We start from the raw sequence: 19,206 nt of genomic DNA on the forward strand, positions 1-19,206 counted from the left end.
TATTTGATAATAAAGTCTTGCTGGTCTATTTAAACCACCTGTTTTTGTTTCTGTCGCCACAAAATGATGTCAATCATGCTGAGCCCTTCTGAGAGTTCCAGGCGTGAGAGTTGGAGCGCAGCGATTCACCCTGTAGCAGCCGGCTTCTGAACTGACACGCACGGAGCAGGCAAAAAGCTTCCATGCACTAACAACACCTTCTCTGAGAGCGTAACGATCCCTATCAGCTATAGAGCTAAAATGCTTCGTGTACCACCCTCTCTGTTGTTATCAGAAGAGCAAAATTAACAAAAATATTACTGCTGTATTTGTTGTACTAATTTACTCCTGTATGTTCCAGTACTCAAATAAGGACATCTCATTGCTTATTTGATAAATTTCTCTCTGCTTGCTTTCCAGTTCAGGATGAAACCGTAAATCCTTGTTCTGAGAAATTCCTCCTAATTTTAGGTGCAAACAAGGATATGTTCATTTTAAAAGAAGTGATAGGAACAAGTGGTTTTTGTATTGCATGGCACAATGAAAAAGGCATAGACAACATTTTGTCAGACATAATTTTTTCTTTTTTTTTTCCAGAGTACAAATTCATGAGAGACCATGAGATCCAGACCATGAGAAGGTGGATTTTCCTATTTTTCAAAGTTTTCAAGTACCATTCTGAACAATGCCAATAAGAGAGGACATTCAAATGTAAAATGAGCCCCATTTTACAGGTAGGAAAATTGAGGCATTCAGTGAATTGTTCAGTGTGACTCTTTCTCATTTGCCTTGTGAAGATGAACTTTTTTGTTGGATACATTGATGATACCATTGCTTGTGCAACACAGCTTGTTGCCACATAAGGTTCCTGGATTGTCATGGCCATACCAGATTTGATATTAAAGAACTGTGAGGGGAAAAAAAGGCTTCTGCTTGTAACATTCTCTTTTCAGCAGGGTTTTAGAGATTAAGGCCTGCTGACTCCCAGAGTGACTGCACAGGCTCTGTCAAGCAGTAACGTGTGTAGATGGCACATCTTCTGCTCAACAGTGCTGAGATTGCTCTTTGGGCCTTAGAAGCAATGTGAAAATGATGTATTCTATTCTTACCGTGACAGAAGAAGAATCTTTGCCTCTTGAAATATTTGATCTTGTGTGATCATACTATTACTGTCAAAATGAAGCGCATTGTGGTTTTGAGATCCTCACAGGCAGGGCAGGTTGCAATTTTGCTATATATTATCAGGATCACATTATCTCCTGTTCCCTGTGGGTTTTTTTGTTGGCTTTGTTTGTTTCTTTCTCAACTGCCTTGAGAAAAAGTGTGGGTTATAAACAAAACATGTTGAGGATTTAATTTAACAGGTCAAAAATACTCTTTTCAGATGTTAAAACTGAGACTGAAAGAGAGGTCTGAGCTGCTGTTTTGAACGGACAGGACTTTCTTCTCAGTGCTGTTTAGCCATCACTGGCCCCAGTAATGATGGGAGAGATTCAGGGCCTAAGCTGATGAATCTACCCCATGCTACTTTTTGAGACAGCGCAACTATTGTACCTTGCCTGCTATCCGGCCTTCTTCTTTAAATAATATATGCATGGAAACCTAGTATAATTCACTCACTAATTTGCAGTTACATGAAGAAAAGATTAAAAAGCAAAAAGAAAGTTTTTTGGAATCTTTTAACAGAGCCGTAGAGGAGGCCTATTCATTACTTGTGATGTTTGGAATTAATGAGTTCGGGGTGAATAATTGATAACCATTTTAACACAAGCAAGAATTCCATTAAATATGAACAAGAGAAGCCTGGGCATGTGGTAAAGAATTTCTCTTTCCCTTTTGACTGCAAACAATCCTTTCAGATCTGGTCACTAAAGACAACTGGCAATGAAATGGGTGTGCGAAAGAGGAGGAAACCAGATATTATGTTACTTAAAAGTCATTCATCATGTCACAGGAAGGCAGGAATCTGAACTCCTGAAATAAATAATCACTGAAGGTGATCTCCCTGCACAAAGGTACTGTAGCATGAAGCCGCTTTCAATCTCTAAAATATTCCTTCTGTAATTAGGCCAGTTACCCAAGTGCTGTGTTTGCAGTACACCCGGGGGAAGAACACAACCCGTTAAAATGATTTCCTGTGTTAGATATCTCCATGAACTATCTGTAGAAATGAACTTACTGCTCTATTGCGCTGTTGGGGATGCAGTGCAGTATTCTCACCTCTATTTTTACTAACGTAGATACTGAAGTATAGCAGGATTCTGGGTTAAGTTCTCAAGTCTGAGTTGTAAAGATCCTTTTCCTTCTACTGAAGTGCCACATCCATTATCTGCCCATTATAATACCTTGATTCCAAGTACAAAATCAATTGTCATTGTACATCTGCCAGCAAGGAATATTATTCCCTACTGTCTCTCAGTTCCATTCTTGTTTTTTTTCCTGCCCTGTATGAAGTAGTTGTTCAACATTCCTTACTGAGAAAGGATTGCATGAAAAGATCTATTTGATATTATATATGCTGACAATTTCAAAATTATAACTGTTGAAAGAGTAACAATGCTTTTGTTGATGATCACGGTGATATCACCATAGCACATCAAAATAAATACAATCGACACCAGTTTACTGAAAATATACTGGCCTTATTTGTGCAAAGACAGTGCCTTTGGGAGGAGAATGGGCACAAAATCTTCTGTCAGCAAAGTGATTGAAAAGTATTAATACTTGGTATACTGCTTACTTCCAAGAGTTTGCCTGGGCGCAAAAATACTTTTTTCGTTCATCTCTTACAACATTTAGTGATATACTCCACTCTGATGTCTAGTCCTACATAGGCTAATAAATTTCCCTCAGTGATTTCTGCACTGAAGCCAATAATGCATGTTCACATACTTTTCATGTTTTTGAATTTAATTTAATTTTATTTAATTTTATTTGTTATTTTCTTTTCCCTTTGCTAAAATGTGCCTAAAGATCTAAAAAGAGTGATTTTGTAGTATTTATCGTCATTTTCTGTGATTCAGATGCTACAGAAATTAGTCAATGGGAACGTTAGTATGAATCTTTGCAGTTGCTCAGTTTTTTGATGTCAGTACTTATCACTCCTTGTTCTGCATAGCCATGTGCACTTGCTGCTTTATTAGAGAAGCATAGAGATATCTACTTAAACATGCACATGCACTTTAGATGCTACTGGATGTACTATGTAAGGGGGAATGAATTGTTGGATAAACCCAGAAGAGTCTACTATTCTTACTCTCTGTCTTTCTCTTTATTTAAGCAAGCGGTAGAAATCGATTGAAGCTCAAGGTCTAATTTTTCATCAGCTAATGTGTGTGGGACTGAGTGCGAGGACAGTGCTGTGAGGGTGCCAGCAGAGGTAGGACTACCTCTCCTTAGATCTGGTTACAACACGTCAGGACCGTGTAGAAAAAAAAGGGAGAATACAATATGTGAATGTGTGAGTTGAGTACTCATTCATTGTAACACTGTTGTGCTCCTGTTTTATTTAGGATAAGTCTGAATCCACATCTCTGCCCTCTCACAGTGTCTGGCATGTTGTACAGTGGGGTGAAGAGATCACAGAGGTTGCAGTGAGACAGGGAACTTAGTAAAATTTACTATGTGAGTTGGAATCACATTAAAGATTAATATGTAGTCTTAGCGTCTGTTCCTCCTTTGTAGGATATCTGCACTTTTAATTTTTAAGCATGTCTTAGCCTACGCCTGGAAAGAGAGATACTATAACCAAGAGAATATACATTATTAACCTTAAAGCTTCCAGCCTGAGACAGGTCCTACAGCTTCTAAAGTTCAGGGTTGGGAACAAGCAGATGAGCACAAACCACCAGGTCTGCAACACTGGTACTGTACTGGATTGAGCTGACTCCAGGGGCGGTTTTAATACAGCAGAGATATGCACTCACTTAGGTCGGTAGTTCATAATTAGGGTAAAAAGTTTATACTGACTAATGAAAGACCACTGCTGTCTGCAACGTAATCTCAAGGAAGATACAGTTTCTAGTTCTTATCTCTGAAAAGCGGCCGCTATGCGTATACAAGTAGCCATAGGACAAGGTCCCTGACTCGCACTGTAAATTATTAATGGTATTCTATTCGGGTGAGAAAGTAGTCTCATACTTAGCTGCACAGTGTTACGAAGGACCGTAAACAAGTTCAAAGCACCTTTTGAATGGCTTAGCTGGAGTAATTGTTAACAGCTGGCTTTAACAGCATTCAAGATGGATACCCAGGTAACTTTAATTATTAGTGGCTAAAGTGATAGATGTGTTAGCAGCTAGATAGAGATGGAGTTCCATGTGACGTTTCTGTTAACTGCTTTAGCAAATATTTGGATAGTGCATTTCCATAGGCTAGATGACAGTATAATGATTTTGAAATAATATTTTTATAAAGCGCACAACTGCTATAATTCAATCACTAATATCTAGACTCATTTCAAAAACTTCATGGTGCAAGAGTAAATGTGTATTGCTTTTGTCTTGGACAGTACGCCTTCAGCAGTAAGAACTACTTTTATCCTTTGTACCTGTGTATTCATAAATACGTGCTCTCTCTCTGTTTGGAAATGTAATTTAATGGACATTGACAAAGAAATTTTTTGGGAGCTGTGGCTGAAATGACATCTCACTTGCATGCTAATGAAGTCTTGACAGAGGAGATGACGGATGGAACTCCGGGACCAAACCAACTACATTTTTTTCAACAAGATATTAAAATTTAAAGGTTTATAACAGCTTTGGCAATTAACGTGCATGTTTCTAGGTGTGTGCTGATGACTTTCTCTTGCCATAGACTGTAGCAAAACTTCCAGGGAAAATTCTCTAAGACATCAGTAGCTGTACTGCATCATTAGCACAGACTATTTTCCTAAATAGTCTGATTTAGTCTTCCTAAATGCTTCGAAAGTTCTGAAGGCTGGCCTATTTGGATAGTGGTCACAGCTTTGATGTGGCACTTTGCCTCCAGCAGTCTCCTTCAAATCTCATTACAAAACCTGATGACGATTTTTGGTATTTGAGTTGTAGGACCTTCAGCTATCCTTGACGTTCTAGGTCCAGAGCTGACTTGTAAACAAATGAATGATATCATGATATTCTTGTGACCTATTTGGCAAACATTTCACTTGCTGCAAAATAACTATATTAATCCTCCATTTGCTTACTGAGCATCAGCGTGCTTAGACCTGCTCAAAGGAAAAATGGTTCCTTTTCTCCTCCTTTCTTCTTCCCCAAAGAAAATTAGAGATTATATTTGACTGAGACAATTGAGTTCACACTCACGATACATTTCATGAAGGTCGGTTGTGCAGTAGAGATGATGTCCTAGGAGGAACTGTGGTTGAAAAGCTTCACAGAGAGTGGCTCCATCAAGTGATCAGACTGGAGAGGGAGTCAGCTTGGCACATAGGGAGAGGGAGGCCCTTCCCAGGCTAGGGGGAGGCCTGAAGTAAAGAATGACATCGAGTCATTTGGGAGAGATGCTGAAGCAAAGGTGGTCAGCTGTGAGCAGCAGCAGCAGCGCAGAGGGAGTAGAGGTATGAGCCGGACGGGAGCTGTGCAGTTGGCACTGTGAAGACCAAATGACAGAGCTTGATGCCGAAGCCAAGGAGAAGTAAGCAAATTATTCCCAAATAAAAGAAAAAGTGACAGAGGCAGAACATAAAAGAGTCTTTAAGCTGCGTATTCCGAGTCAGAGAGAGAAATATAGTGACCAAAGGCAAAACAGAGGATTTAATTTTTAATTAACCTTAACTAATTCCTTTCACGTCTTGTATCTGGGGTAAGAACACCCAGTGAAAGGAAGTAGTATTGGTTTTGCCTCAATGTGTCATACTACCATGGAGGGAGAGAGATAAAGGAATGTATTTTAGTCAGGGGGAGTACTAATTGCTAAACTCCGTGAGACGATGTGGGTGTCTGGCTGTGCAATGATCCTGTTAAATCTATTGGAGTGTTGCTTATTGCAGCACTGAAGTTTGCTTTAGTTCAGTTTGCATGTGATTTTCAGTGTTGCTGAAAGTGTGTAGTCTACCTAGGAATCAGAGACAGATGAGACCCCCTGTTCGGTGATCTAAATAGGCCCAATGCTTAAGCATAAGTGTGTGAGTAGCCCATGGGATGTGATAGGTACTTTGCAGTCAAGCCTTTGGACTGATACAGGAATGAGGGAATTTCTTTTTCATAAAAGCTGTAGATGACTAAAAAAGAATTCCTCCCCAGGAAAGGTGTTTTATTTTATTCTATTTTGTTTCATTTTTTGATTTCAGTTCTTATCTTTCCTGCTTTTAATGTATATTTGTTTGACAGATCCAGACTTATTAACAGCTTTTAGTAGCTGGGGGCTTTTGCAACTTTATTTAGAGGGAGAATTTTCCTTCCCATTGTTATACTGCTTGACAGGCACTTGACATAAATTACAGTTATCAAACAAAAACAAATGCTGAAAGAAAAAAATCATTTGCCCTTATCAGATAACCTAGTGCAACTTCTTTGGCCCTACTGATTTTAAACTTCCTAGTTCTTCATTCACCCTCCCAGGAAAAAAGAGATCAACAAGGCCTGCATTTCCCATTTAAAAATCCCAAGCAGAATTCTCCTGCTCCTTTTCTCAACTTGTCCTTTTTTTAAGGTCAGCTTTAAAGACCATAAAATCAGCACAGTAATCCTAATGGTATCCACAAGTAAATCCTCAGGCAAAGTTACCCTTTGTGTATCCTCACCCTGCATTTCACAATCTCCTGAGCTTTAATATTGTGACAATTCTTGCAGTGTCTCCGGGCCCTCCTGGCATATCACATACTACTTGTTTCTGATACATTTTATTAACTGGCTGTAATCCGCTGGGTACAGCAGTGACATCTTCCTATTTGCTAAGCATTTAACTTTGGATTTTCAAGAGCTGAAAGGAGTAGAATGTCTCGTATTTAAAAATAACCCTTCTTTGCTCTCTGTTTCCTATCTACAAACGCTGGGCTCACGGCCCGGCGGAGCAAGAGGCAGGGCAGGCAGGCACGGGCATCGTCAGGGCTCTCGATGGGGCTCTGCTCTGGGGGCTGCGGGAAGGGACATGGCTAGCTGCCATGGAAATGGAGATTTTACAAATGTAATGAAAGGCAGAACAAAGAAAATGTTACGTACAAAATGAACTGTGAGGAGCAAACAGCAACTTACATGTGGTTTGTCTTTGTCTTTATTTTTATGCTTAGACAGGACCTCCTATCTGGTTATTTACTGTATTAATGACAAGAGAGGGAATTACAGCAAACAGGCTGAGTGCATTCATTACTGCAATAATTGTCGTTGTTTCATACTAAGCTGGGACAACTGAGCATGGTGTACAGCACTGACTTTGAACAGACTGATGGTTACAAGTGGAATGCACGAACAGTTCCAATCTTCTTTTTCCAGATTTAAACTGTTTTTCTTCCACTTCTGTTCTTCACTCATTACCTATCAAAAAGGAGAGATTCAGTTTGACTGCTGGGATACTTTTGACTCACTGTGGTAGTTCTCTGTGAGAAGAAGAATTCTTACAGGAAAGACTTATGGATTCATAAAGACTAAACATTCTTTCCTTCAACCCCCCCCCCCCTTTTTTATTTTAAAGCATTTATTTCTAACTCAACTGTAGGTATTTCTAGTCCCACAAGTAACATTCAACTGTAAGTGTAAAATCAAGTTAAGTAATGTATGAAGCTACTTATGCCCTTATATGAAGCTCATTTAAGAAATTAATAATGTTAGGTGGATGTAATTTTCAGTACTACCAGGAATAGATACTTTGATAGTAACACTTTCTGATTCAAACAAGCATATAAATCTGAGCGTTTCATATCATCTCCTAAATACAATATAGTAAAATAGAAAAGCACCTGCTCATATATTGATCTTTTATTTGTTAGCCTACAGTTACCTTACCATCTAACTCTTGTGAGCAGTTACCCATACTACTCAGTTAGGATTCTTTATTTAAAAAAAAAAAATCGAGCACTGCATACAAAAATCTGCTTGCAGGAACCACATTTCTATATATTCTGTCCTCTTTTATTGCTGTTAAGCACGAATAAAATGATTCTGTACTGAATGCATTACACTTTCTTCTTTAATACTACTGTTTTATTAAATGAAAACCTTTCTTCTTTGTTCTGGTAGGAAAAAGGAAGAGGTTTTACAGCAACTGCACCATAGTGGTATTTTATTAAAGATTAAGGCTAAGATGTTGTAATTAATATCTTGTTGCTATTTTAAAACATGTCCATTTACTTGCCTATTTTAACAGGTTTTTCCTGTTTCAGATGATCTCCAGCCCTTTTAACCATAAGGCCAAACAGCTGAGTCACCTCTCCCTCTGTTCTGCATTGATGCAACAATACATAATATATTCACAGTGGTTCGTTTTGTGGTTAAGAAGGGATTGGGGGGGGGGGGGGGGTGAAGTTGTTGGGTTTTTTTTTGTTTTTTTTTTTAACCCTGCTCTTTTTTGTAGCAATATGGAAGAAGTGGGGGGAAGTCCAGAACTCTTCATAAGGTTTTATGCTAACGTGTGCTTTATTATGAGAATCTCCTGTTAAATTAGGAGGGACAACTATTTTGGCAAACTAAGTTTAGGTGTCCCTGACTGGCGTTGTGTAGATGGTAGTGATGTTGTCCCCTTTTAAAGAAGGGGAACTGTCTCTGGGGTTATTTGGAGAGAATGAAGTGACTGGAGGAGGAGGAAAGTAGCAAACTTTCACCTCTTTGAAAAAGGAGAAGAGAAGAATATTTTTCTGATCAGTATAGTTGATCTTGCAGATGATCTTACAGATGATCAAGATGGCTTACAACATGCATATATACACTAAAATGCTCTAGGAACTCATGTCTAATGGCTGCTTGAGGAGCCTTGACTTTATTAAAAAATGAAAATAGAGTGGGAGAAGATGGGAAAAGCTGTTCTGTGGTGACCCTGATCTGTGGGTCCTGCTGCATGCAAAATGCTGAGAGCCCCCGCACCCCCAACTGGTTTATTATGGGATAAAAATAACTTAAGACACTCTAAGGGGAATCTTTTCGTTTCTTCCTTTTTTTTTTTTTTGTCTTCTCTATCCCCATGTTGGCAGCAGGGCAAGTCGACAATAGAGTATTTCCTTTTCTTTCACTTGCTTTCAGAACTGCAAGCAGTGCTGCAAGTTCCTCATGGGTACTAGGAGCAGACGCTTTCTAGCCTCAAAAATAGCTTTCATACCCTGTAGAGTATCAGGAGAGGTAGTTATGGGAGGTCTTCTGAAGAGAATTCCCTATCTTTCCTTTAAACAAAATTCTCTTTTAGTAAGTCCCATCACACTGTTCTTTGCTTAATGGTACAATGGTTTTGATAGCAAGTCTAGTTTGTTAACCCTTATGTTAGATTATTTGGTGGATAGACTGCAAAATGCTATCCTATGCTGTGGCTTCAGGTAGTAGTTCCCAGAATGAAGTAATTGTGTGTCCTATTGATAATGTCTTTGTGCTTGACACCTGAATGGAAAAGCTTGTTAGCTTCCAAGTGAAGTGCCTTGTGTGCAAGGGGGTCTAGGAAAATTAAAACAACAAAGGAAGGTCAGTTAAAGTCATCTTCTGAATCAATTTGAGGGAGATTTGCTATTTATTCACAAGAGTACTCCCTTGTTGCTTTGTGGTTGCCTATCTGTTGAAATAGTATACTTACCAGTATGTTTGCAACTAGATCAATGAGTTTATGCTTGCAGCCTCTTCAAATAAACCCTCTAAGTTCTTTCTACCTGCGTACAAAACTGCAGTCAGCATTTGATGCTACTTCAAGCCTGACAAACCAGACCTGGAGCAAGTGCAAGTTCTAAATTACTGCAAGCATTTGGGTGACCTTTGCTATAATTCATGTGAACTAGATTTTTATGTTACAGCCGTGGAGGTGACTGTTTTGTAGGACTTGTCAGAGCAACCCATCATTTTTGGGCTCTGGTGCAGAGATAAAGATTGGCTTTTGCTAAGGAACTTCAGTTAAAATCCTGTTTTGGACAGCAATGTCTTGTCTTAGGCATCGTTCATCTTGTCTGCTTTAAGTTTTTGCACTGACTTCTCACCTCTCCTGGAGGAGAACTGATTACACGAGCCATCTTCTCCTTACTTTCTGATGTCTAAAGGGTTTTGTTGTCAGGATTTACATTAGAATACTTGAAACACGATACCAACGTGATACCAAAACTTATTTCATTTTATCTATCTCCTACTTGCTGGGTCCAGTGGTATGTGTTTGTGTGCATTTTCCTTTAGTTCTCTCATTGACTGTTTTGAAAACTTTCCCCAGTCATGCCATGCCTACTTTCTAAATGCCCTGATGGTATGTTTACTAGTGCTTGAATTGTGTTTCCCACCACCACACACATGCGCCTGGAATACTAGCTTAAGAGTGAAGATAAAAATTGATTACACTTCATAAATTTCCTTCCCAAACTGACTTTTAAAGGTTTCCTAGTAAATGCAGATAGTAAATTGCCTGTTCACAAGATTTTATTGTACTTCTAGGTTTATTTTAAAAAGCCATGTGGGAATGAAGCGGGAAAGGACTATCCACAGGACTTGGAGCAGTATGCTAGCCACATTACTAGTTTACTTGCTGTTCAAACTAAAGGGTGAACGATCTGCGCTAGTCACTCTTTCAAGGTATCAGGGTTCTAGAAGCTGAGAAGTGGTGACTGCCTTTTTTGTGATGTGAAAACTAGAATGCTCAAACAGTGAGAGGGAGAGAAGGTGCACTTGGTCTTTGAGACTTCTGTGCAGCTGGCGCAGATCTGCAGCTCAACCAGAGGGCTGCAACTTCCAACTCCAACACCATGCATCTAGGAGAAGTTACTTCATCTCTCTATTTTCTTATGACAAGTAAGAATAATGGTGGGCTTGTTCTGAACAGCCAAACTCCTCATTATGACCAGACAAGGAATAATTGTGAATACAGAGGGACTGCAACCTCATCCAGAGAAAACAAATAGTTGTTACCTCTTCCCTGTAGTTTATTTTTTAAAATTATTTTTTTAGGGGAAAACTTTCCAGAAGAAGCAGCGTGTGTTCTTGTGTAGTTATCAATCAGAGCTGAATCAAGGACCGAGCTGCACCCTGGCCAACGTGGGAGGCATCTTAGCAAGGTGTCTTTCTCTGTTCATCTGCAAGACCTATGCAGTATATTAACTTACTGTTATTGAGTGCTAACATTCAGTGTAATTTATGAATGTTCAAGGACTGTGCTTGTCTGTCTTAGGAGCTGCATAGATTACGTTCCCCTCTTTTCAGAAGTTGTAACTTCTGAAAAGTTGAAACTTCTGAGTTTTAGTTTCTGGCTGGAAATACTGTGCTGTGTTAGCGAGGAAATACGTTTTATGGAGCTGATCAGCAGTTTATGCTTTCTAATAAGGTGTCCTGTTCTGCAAATAGTAATGAGTCAATATTCATTAAGGGGCTGCGTCTGATCCAGCAGCAGTATATCGAAGTCTAAAGTTTTCTTCAACACTGATAGTGTTTATATCTAGAAAGCAATGATTTACAGAGAGCAGAGTTTAGCTGCTGTCTGCGTCCTGGCCTAATGGAATTTGTAGCTTGCTTCTATACAGTCATGTATGTTCCAGATAAGGTGCAATTGCCATTCCTTTCCTAGCTTATCCAGCTGGTGTGCCGGGGGTGCAGGGACTGCAGCAGTGCTTAGGCAGATAATATCTACTGAACACAAGACAAGTTGATAAAGCAAAATAATCTTTCCTGGCTATGGAGAAGCATGTCGCCCGGCGAGCCAGGTAGCTGATGTGTGCTGCTGTGCTGGGAGCTGGGAGCGCCGGGGCTGGTGAAATTCCAGGGATACCCTGGGAATTATGGGGAGGGAAGGCCTGCTTTTACCAACCTGGTTCTGAGGAGCAGGATTACTGGCTCTAAACCAAAATTTGAGCTGCTCATATTAACCTGACAGGCAATTGTTTTATTAAAGCTGACATGCTGAATAGGACTCTCTTTAATGATATTCTTTACCTGTCTCATTGTGTTAAAGTGGGGAAAGGAAAAAGGGGAAAGAGGAGAGAACAGACTGAGGGAGGGCGAGAGATGGCAGGTGGAACAGCATATCAGTACCGGTTTCATGTATTGAACCGCCCAGCTTAGCCTATGTAGACCGCATAACAAGAAAGAGTTGCTAAGAACAAATCTCTATTGTTCCCTGTCATCTTTAAATGAGTGTCAAAGTAGGCAGGGGGGCTTTGACCGTTAACCGCACAATTTAGCCTGCCTGTTGTGTCCAGCAGGCCCCACCTCCTTGGAGTTTCTCAGATTAGAAAAGAAGGCCTCAGTCCCTTATAAATGGGCCAACTCTTCTCCTTTGTGTGCAGACTGCCCAGTGTGAAATCCGCAGTGACGTTAAATGTTTTCTAATGAATAATTACTGAAAGGAAATGTAGGAATATATGTGTAATGGATTGTAGCGCATTAAAATGTTTTATTTTGCGCACAAAAATGTTGTCCTTCACAAGCATCACAATTGTTTCAGAAAGCCTTTTGTGCAGGTTTGATTCTCAATGGATTATCTGTGAGCTCTTACATTTCAAATAGAAATCAAAAGGGTCCTTTGGCAAACCAATGTTTTTCAAAATGGCAGCCATGAAGCCCATTTAGTATTTAAAGTTTGGGTTTTAAAGAAATGTTTGAACTCTAGAGATTTTCTCACTTTTTTTCTTTCTTTTGATTTATGAAAGTGAAGTAGTTCACCTCGACCTCTCTTCTATAGAGAAAGACAGACAGTCACCCTTTAACAAGTCTATAGTAGACTATTCCCTAGATACAGACAAGAGGCCTGAAGAATTGTTGGTGTTTCCCTAGGCTGTTGATTAACCTTAAAACCCTCTTATTCTGTATTCTTTTGAAAAGAAATTAGGTTACAATGTGTACGTTTTTCCACAGTATAATTGTATTTATGAAATCTGTTGCCTTGCAAAGTGTGTACAGTAGTTCAAAGAGGTTCTAAGCCACTTGTTTCAGGCCCAAGACTTGTTTTTCGCAATGCAGCAGCGTCTCTAAGCACAACTGATATGTAGCATTTCAGGTTTCTTCTACACAAATGTGGAAGGAGCTTCCAAGAACATAGAGGCCAGTCTAACTAAAATTTCTAAACATCATCTACTCTGTTGGTTATGTTGCAATCAGAAGATTATAGCTTGGTCACTTGATGCAAATCTGGTCTGCTTTAATTGGTCATGTATGCAGTTCAGAAGATGGCTCCGAAAATCTATGAGCCATGCCAAAGTTTCCAGAGTAGGAAGGAAGTCTTTCCCTGTCTCTCCGAGCTTACTATTTGCTCTAAGGTGGCAACATATTGCTCCAAGTCTTATTTTCAAGCATACATCAGTACTAGCTCTGTAATGGTCACAGAATCCAGTTTCCCATTGGCGAGTAAGGGATGGGGTCCTGGCTGCTCACTCTCAGAGCAGACACTCTGCGGGGAGCTGCATGTAGGCCTGTTCCAGCAGCCCTCTAGCATGCTTTCGTCTTGACCTTGAGTTAGCTGTCAGGCTTGAGGGAGGAAACATAATTGCCTAGGCCTGTCTGTCCTTACTCTCCTGCTGACCTTGCCAACCAGGGGCAAGCCGATTCTGCTTACAGCAGTGCTACTTCTCTTTTGCAGAAGGTCTTTCTTTCCTACTTTTTATGGTCAAGCACTGTCACTGCCGTCTTGGCCAACCTCTTGTGAGAGTCCTGGGTGGAGGAAGCTGGAGTAGAGCTTGAAGGGTTTTCTTGGTGTAATCCTTGTGGTGCCTGGATCCAGTTTTCATGATTTAATGAGCAAATTCCTTAGAGCAAGGGGAGGAGGATTGCATCGAGCAGTGTTGCCTGCTACAGTGAAAGCGTATGTCCAAAACAGAGCTCTAATGCTGAAAAAAAACTCTGCATTAGCAGTGTTGCTCTGAGATCATCCGTCCTGAGCAGGCCTGAGACTTTCATTTCTGTTTTAAACCAGAGAGCTCCAGAGCTGTCTGTTTACTGCACTACTTTGCTGTGGCACTAGCCTGTTATTTGGTTATATCTCAAGGGCTTAACAATAGAAGAACAGACAAAAAGGCTGAAAGTGTTTGGCATCACAATAGATTTCCTAGGATGCCAGCTGGAAACAGAACTGAACAAATACGCTGAACTGTGTTTTAGGAACATAGCACTCAGCATTAAATAAGGCCCTGATCTGGGGGAAGTGGGAGCTTTATTGCAGAGATTATAACACAAATGTGCTCTTCTCAGTAAGATTTATCTTGCCTTCTTAGCTAAAATTGATTCTGTTGAGCAAAGGATGGTTTGAGATAAACCCTATTTATCTGTTGAATGGGTGTATTGTTTTTCATTTCATCTAAATTACTGATTTTTTTTTTTAATTTTGTATGTTCCTGTTCATTATCATTATTTCTTAGCAGAGAAAAAAAAATCAGAACTGCCTTACCCTCTTGGCTTCCTGGATCTTACTATTTGCCTTTCGTTGCCTTCTCAACAATTCTGATCCGCAAAGCAAGATATTTAACCTCTTAACGTTGCTATCAGACCAGGCAAAGACATTTTGCAATACAGCACGATTTCTTCCCCTCCTATAGACCCTAATCCCACTGTGAGTTCCTTTAGAAGGAGACCTTTATTATTCAGTGAAGTTGTATTTTAGTGTGAAGTTTCTTAAATATAGAGCTCTTTACAGGATCAAAAGCATCACCTAGTGTATCTGCTCATGGATCGTTGGCTACCCAAAAGGAGGGATTTTACTCTACTGACGATTATTTACGCAGAGAAGTAATCACGGGAAAATACTTATTTTTGATTGTCCTTGACAGCTGGGCAGAGGTGGAGACCAACAGCTGGCATCATGTGAGAGTCAGCAGCAATCGGAGCTGTACTCGTCCAGCCTGAAAAATCAGTATTGGAAAACTGCCTGTTGCATATGAAAAAGTGGAAAATCCATGGAAACGTCAGACTGCAAATTAAAATGGGTTTTGTAGTGACCTCTAGTGGGGAAAGAAGCCCGGGAGCTGCTAGGAAGGGAGTGCTGAAGAGCCAGTGGTACGTTTTATGCCTGGGTTTGCTCAAGTTACCCTTTGGAAAGGTTAGAGTCTATTGCTTTGTCTTGAAATTTGGAAGTCAGTCTTTTGCTGATATCTTCAAATCATCAAGGGATGCCGTAAACATAAACCTCATCACGGTGTGAGTGCTGACAGTATGTTAGATAATTCATTAAACAAGGACGTTACGATCCCTGTCCAAGGAGGAGGGCAAGCAAACAGATCAGACATGCGATACCTTGTATCTGTGGGTCACAACTTTCACCCTGTTAACTCTCTAGAAGAAGCACGCTTTGGAGAAGGGGTTGACAGGAGATAGCGCACTGTTTGCTGCTCAGGTGATATAGGTAGAGTGGGAAGAAGGAAAACAAAAAACACAAAGCAGAAAGTAAAAACGTTTTTGAAGTAAAATCACTTTTGAATTTGCAGGGTGGTGTTAAGGAAATCCAGCAGCTCTGGCAGGTCGGGATAGTTTGGAGGTGAGTGAAGGAGCCTCGAGAAGATTTTCAGATTTCATGGTGGGAAGTGTGACCTTACAGCTGAACCTAGTAAATCTGGAGTCTGGTGACTGGCGAGGCATTTTGCTAGAGTTGAGGGAGCTTGCATGACTAAATGGGTATGAGACCACTTGAGAGATATGCTGCGTCAGATAGTGTCCGCCTAAGGCTTAGATCTTGTATTTGCGTGGGTAGTACGTAGCATATTTTTCAATGCTTCCAGAATAGCAGTGGCATCATAACTGATCCTTTTCTTCCTCTATACATTAATATCTCCTGTTTTATGGTATTAAAACCAAAGAAACAGCAAGAACTAACTTTGGAGTTCTGAACATCTGGCAAAGATAAGTAACATTTTGCAAAGTTTCTAAGAAAAGTTGCAGCCCCTCCTTGCCAAGTCTTGTTTCTTTGTTATAAACTATGTCGAGCAAACTGGTCTGTTGCTCCTGACCTTTTTAGCCCTTTTTCAGGAGTTGCACGTCTCATGAATTTGTGTTTTGATCTGGTTTTTAATTTGTCTTAGTTTTCAGCATTGATAGACAAATCCTTGTGGGAAAAGAAAAAGTCCTCATTGTAGCTAGGGATAGGTTTTCTGATAGAGCTTGCTTCTCAGTAGGCAAGAAAGAAATCTCCTGGCTCTTTTAGTTAAATGATGAGGAAAGGAAAATAATCCTTTAAAAAGAGCAGTCAGCAGTGTCTTGCTGGGGTAATGTGTACTGATGAATCCCGCTGAGGTATCTCTTACCGATGATGACATTAGGTGAGTGCAAAACTTCCAGTAATCTCTGAGAACTGGGGTGGGGGACAGGGTGGTAGCTAGTGCTGTGATAATGCAATTAGCTGACCTCAGCCTTTGGCTCAACAATAGCAAAATGCTGAGAAAAATCTGAGCACAGCATAGCCCAGAAAAGAGGTTTTTTTGTCTAACAGAGAACAGAGTGTCATTTACCAATTAACATACTGGTGAAAGAATTAGGCTAAGGAAACCTGATCAGCTAGATAGCAACTGTGGTTTCAGGCTTATTCTTTCATGTTTGTAGGCTTGGAAAGAAGGTAAGATGCTCTTGTCCAGTTGGTATTGAGTTCTTGTTCAGCATGACCAATCCACCTTAAGTACAAGCAGGCATTGTTTATATTAAATGTTGCTAGTAAAATGATGAACTCTGTTAACCTTGTCACGCAGCTACTGTGTTATGCCCGTATCAGAGTGAAAAATGAGTATCAACTGTTCAGGAGGAAAAAATAAGGGGAAACATGGCTTCAGTTCTGTACTTCCTTAGGTCAGTCTTAGCTTAAAGTTTTCAGTGTATAGTTTTTAGTTCTTTGTTTGGCCTGACCCGGGGTATCTGCAGAGGAAGGCAGGTTTCAGAACATTCCTATTTTGATTAATATTGAATAGTTTTTGTAAGCACTGAAGCTGTTGAAGCATTCTTTTTGCTTGTAATAATTCTGCTGAACTACTGCTTTACCCTAGGACAGAAATTTGGTGATTTCTTACTCACATTATCAGGAATAACTCGAAAACCTTATGCAGGCTGAAAGAAAGCAGTGTAGAGAAAGGTAAGTGGGTTCATACGGAATAAGCCCTAAAAGAGGTTGTGTGGGGTACTCCAGAAGAGAATGCACTTCCAGTGTGGTGCACTAACTCACGGGGATTGGACCTTAATGTCTGGCAGTTAGGTACCACTAACAAATGCCCGTGATAGGATGAAAATGTGCAGGTAGGTCTAATTCAGGACAGAATAGTTTAGATGTGTTGGCAATGGTCTGGTACTGGTGGCTGCTGACTCTGATTTGTTGCCACATATCCCGTGAATAGATACCTTGATCGCTTACTAGAGAGAAGCATTGGCATGTTTTGTAGCCACTGAACGGGAGATTGTTTTGGGAGGTCATGTTCCTGCAGCGAAGCTTAGTGTTAGCAGCAAACTGTGGGATAGCTGGGAGTAACACAGTATAACATCTAATGCTGAAGTTTGCCCTGATCTTGGTGCACTATTACACGTGGGAGACGATCCCTCTATGTACGTGGAGTTTGTGTTCTCTCACTATGTAAGCGCTAGTGGCTCCTGCTGGAGATGTGGGATAAAGGGCTAAAAATGCCTCTGGTCCTATCCAGTATGGCAGTTCTTTATACTAGTAGCACTTGTATTTTTCTGAATCTTCCCTGTTCTAGCCAGGCGTAGGCCTCCGTTTCAAGAAGGGGTCTGCAGTTAAATTCAGAGATGCCTCTTACCTGGTAAGACATGCTTAAATTTAAGAACTCGTCCAACAACCCTGACTTCATAGGCTTGATCACTTTTAATTCTCTGTCATTGGATCCTCTTTTATTACAGTCTGAACATGCTAATTTGAGAGATGGATGTCTTTACTGGTCTGTGGTAATGGTCACTTCTGTTCTTGACCTTGAGCTAACAAACAGCTGCCCTGCTAAGCCTAAGAAACATTGGTATGGCTTGGTGGGGGTCTTGGGAAAGTTGCGTGCCCTCCCAGCCGGGGCACGTCGCTCGTTAGTTGCGGCCAAGCTCCAACCTCAGTTACCGTTGTATGAAGATCAAGAAAGTCAAGATGATTAAGACAGAAATTTGCTTACTAAATAGTGAAGAAGGTGCTAGGGCAAAAGCAGAGGAGAGAAGGTAAATGTTTATTTCAAAACTCTTGTTTTGATTATGAAATGTATACTTATATTTGTCATTCAGAATATTCATCCTGTGGCCTCTTATGGGGAGCAGATAGGTATTTTTTCTAAAAACCCTTTGTCTTTTAGTAAGAAAGCATCTGTAGATTGTATTGCCAAGTAATATTGAATACTACTCAGACGGGATAGAAATTTATAGATTACTCTAGCAGCCCATTTGCAATATAGTGATTAAAGTCTTTGCAGAATAGATCTTGATTTGGATGTTACCAAAGCAGCTACAGATTCTCAATACAAAATGAGGTATGACTGAATGTCCTATCACCTGTATTAATCCAGAATAGAGAGAGCTGAAAGGATTACTGTTATTCCAGTTAGAACAGTCTTTCAGAGTGTGGTATTGTCATGTCTTTTAGTGACTTTGCAAACCTGTAATCCCTTTGGGAGATGTCACAGCTACTGCAAACACCAGCATTAGCAAGTATTGAACTGGCTACTTGGTTTAGAGGAGGGGATTCAGAATGAAAGTAGTAATGACTAGTGGTTTGAACACCCCTTAGCTGCTTCAACTTTTGTAAAATCAAATTCAGTGTATAATGTGTGAGGCACAATGAATAGAAGGGTGGTGTGTATGTTTGTTATTATTTGTTTGTTTGGGGGGGTCTGTGGGTTGTTTTTTTTGTGTGTGTCTTTTCCCTTGCCTCCAGTATTCTTCATCATCTAGGTAGTAGGATCTATACAGTATCAGTTTCAGAAACTAGATAATCCTTTATACTGTCTTGCAAACTTATAGAACCTGAGCTTAGGACTAGCAAAACAAACAGGAATAAGATATGGTATGTGCAGTGGAGAAAGAACGTGCTACTAATATTAAAAGAAAAAAATATAGGTACCTCTACAGCAGAGATTAGAAGTGATGATAGTATCGTTATGCAATTGATCAGGAAAAAGGAAGAGTGATAGCTCCGATGGACCTGGAACTAATAACACAACCAACTGAAGTTAGTGAA

The 19,206-nt window shown here is 40.1% G+C and overlaps 1 protein-coding gene across 4 annotated transcripts in view; it reads left to right on the forward strand.

Moving 5' to 3' along the window:
- Nucleotides 1-1,907: 1,907 nt before the first annotated feature.
- MYO1H (myosin IH) overlaps nt 1,908-19,206 on the forward strand; it is a 45,553-nt gene continuing 28,254 nt past the window's right edge. Inside the window, exons 1-2 of one of the 4 annotated variants that reach the window (XM_009682975.2) lie at nt 16,865-16,916; nt 17,033-17,118. The gene's annotated coding sequence lies outside the window, so the exon portion shown is untranslated. Of the gene's footprint in view, nt 1,995-16,864; nt 16,917-16,981; nt 17,119-18,115; nt 18,195-19,206 lie in introns of those variants that run through there. The other 3 variants (XM_068910848.1, XM_009682974.2, XM_009682976.2) reach the window with 3 other exon arrangements.

The sequence above is a fragment of the Struthio camelus genome, chromosome 17 (genome assembly GCF_040807025.1).
Source record: "Struthio camelus isolate bStrCam1 chromosome 17, bStrCam1.hap1, whole genome shotgun sequence".
Lineage (NCBI taxonomy): Eukaryota > Metazoa > Chordata > Aves > Struthioniformes > Struthionidae > Struthio > Struthio camelus.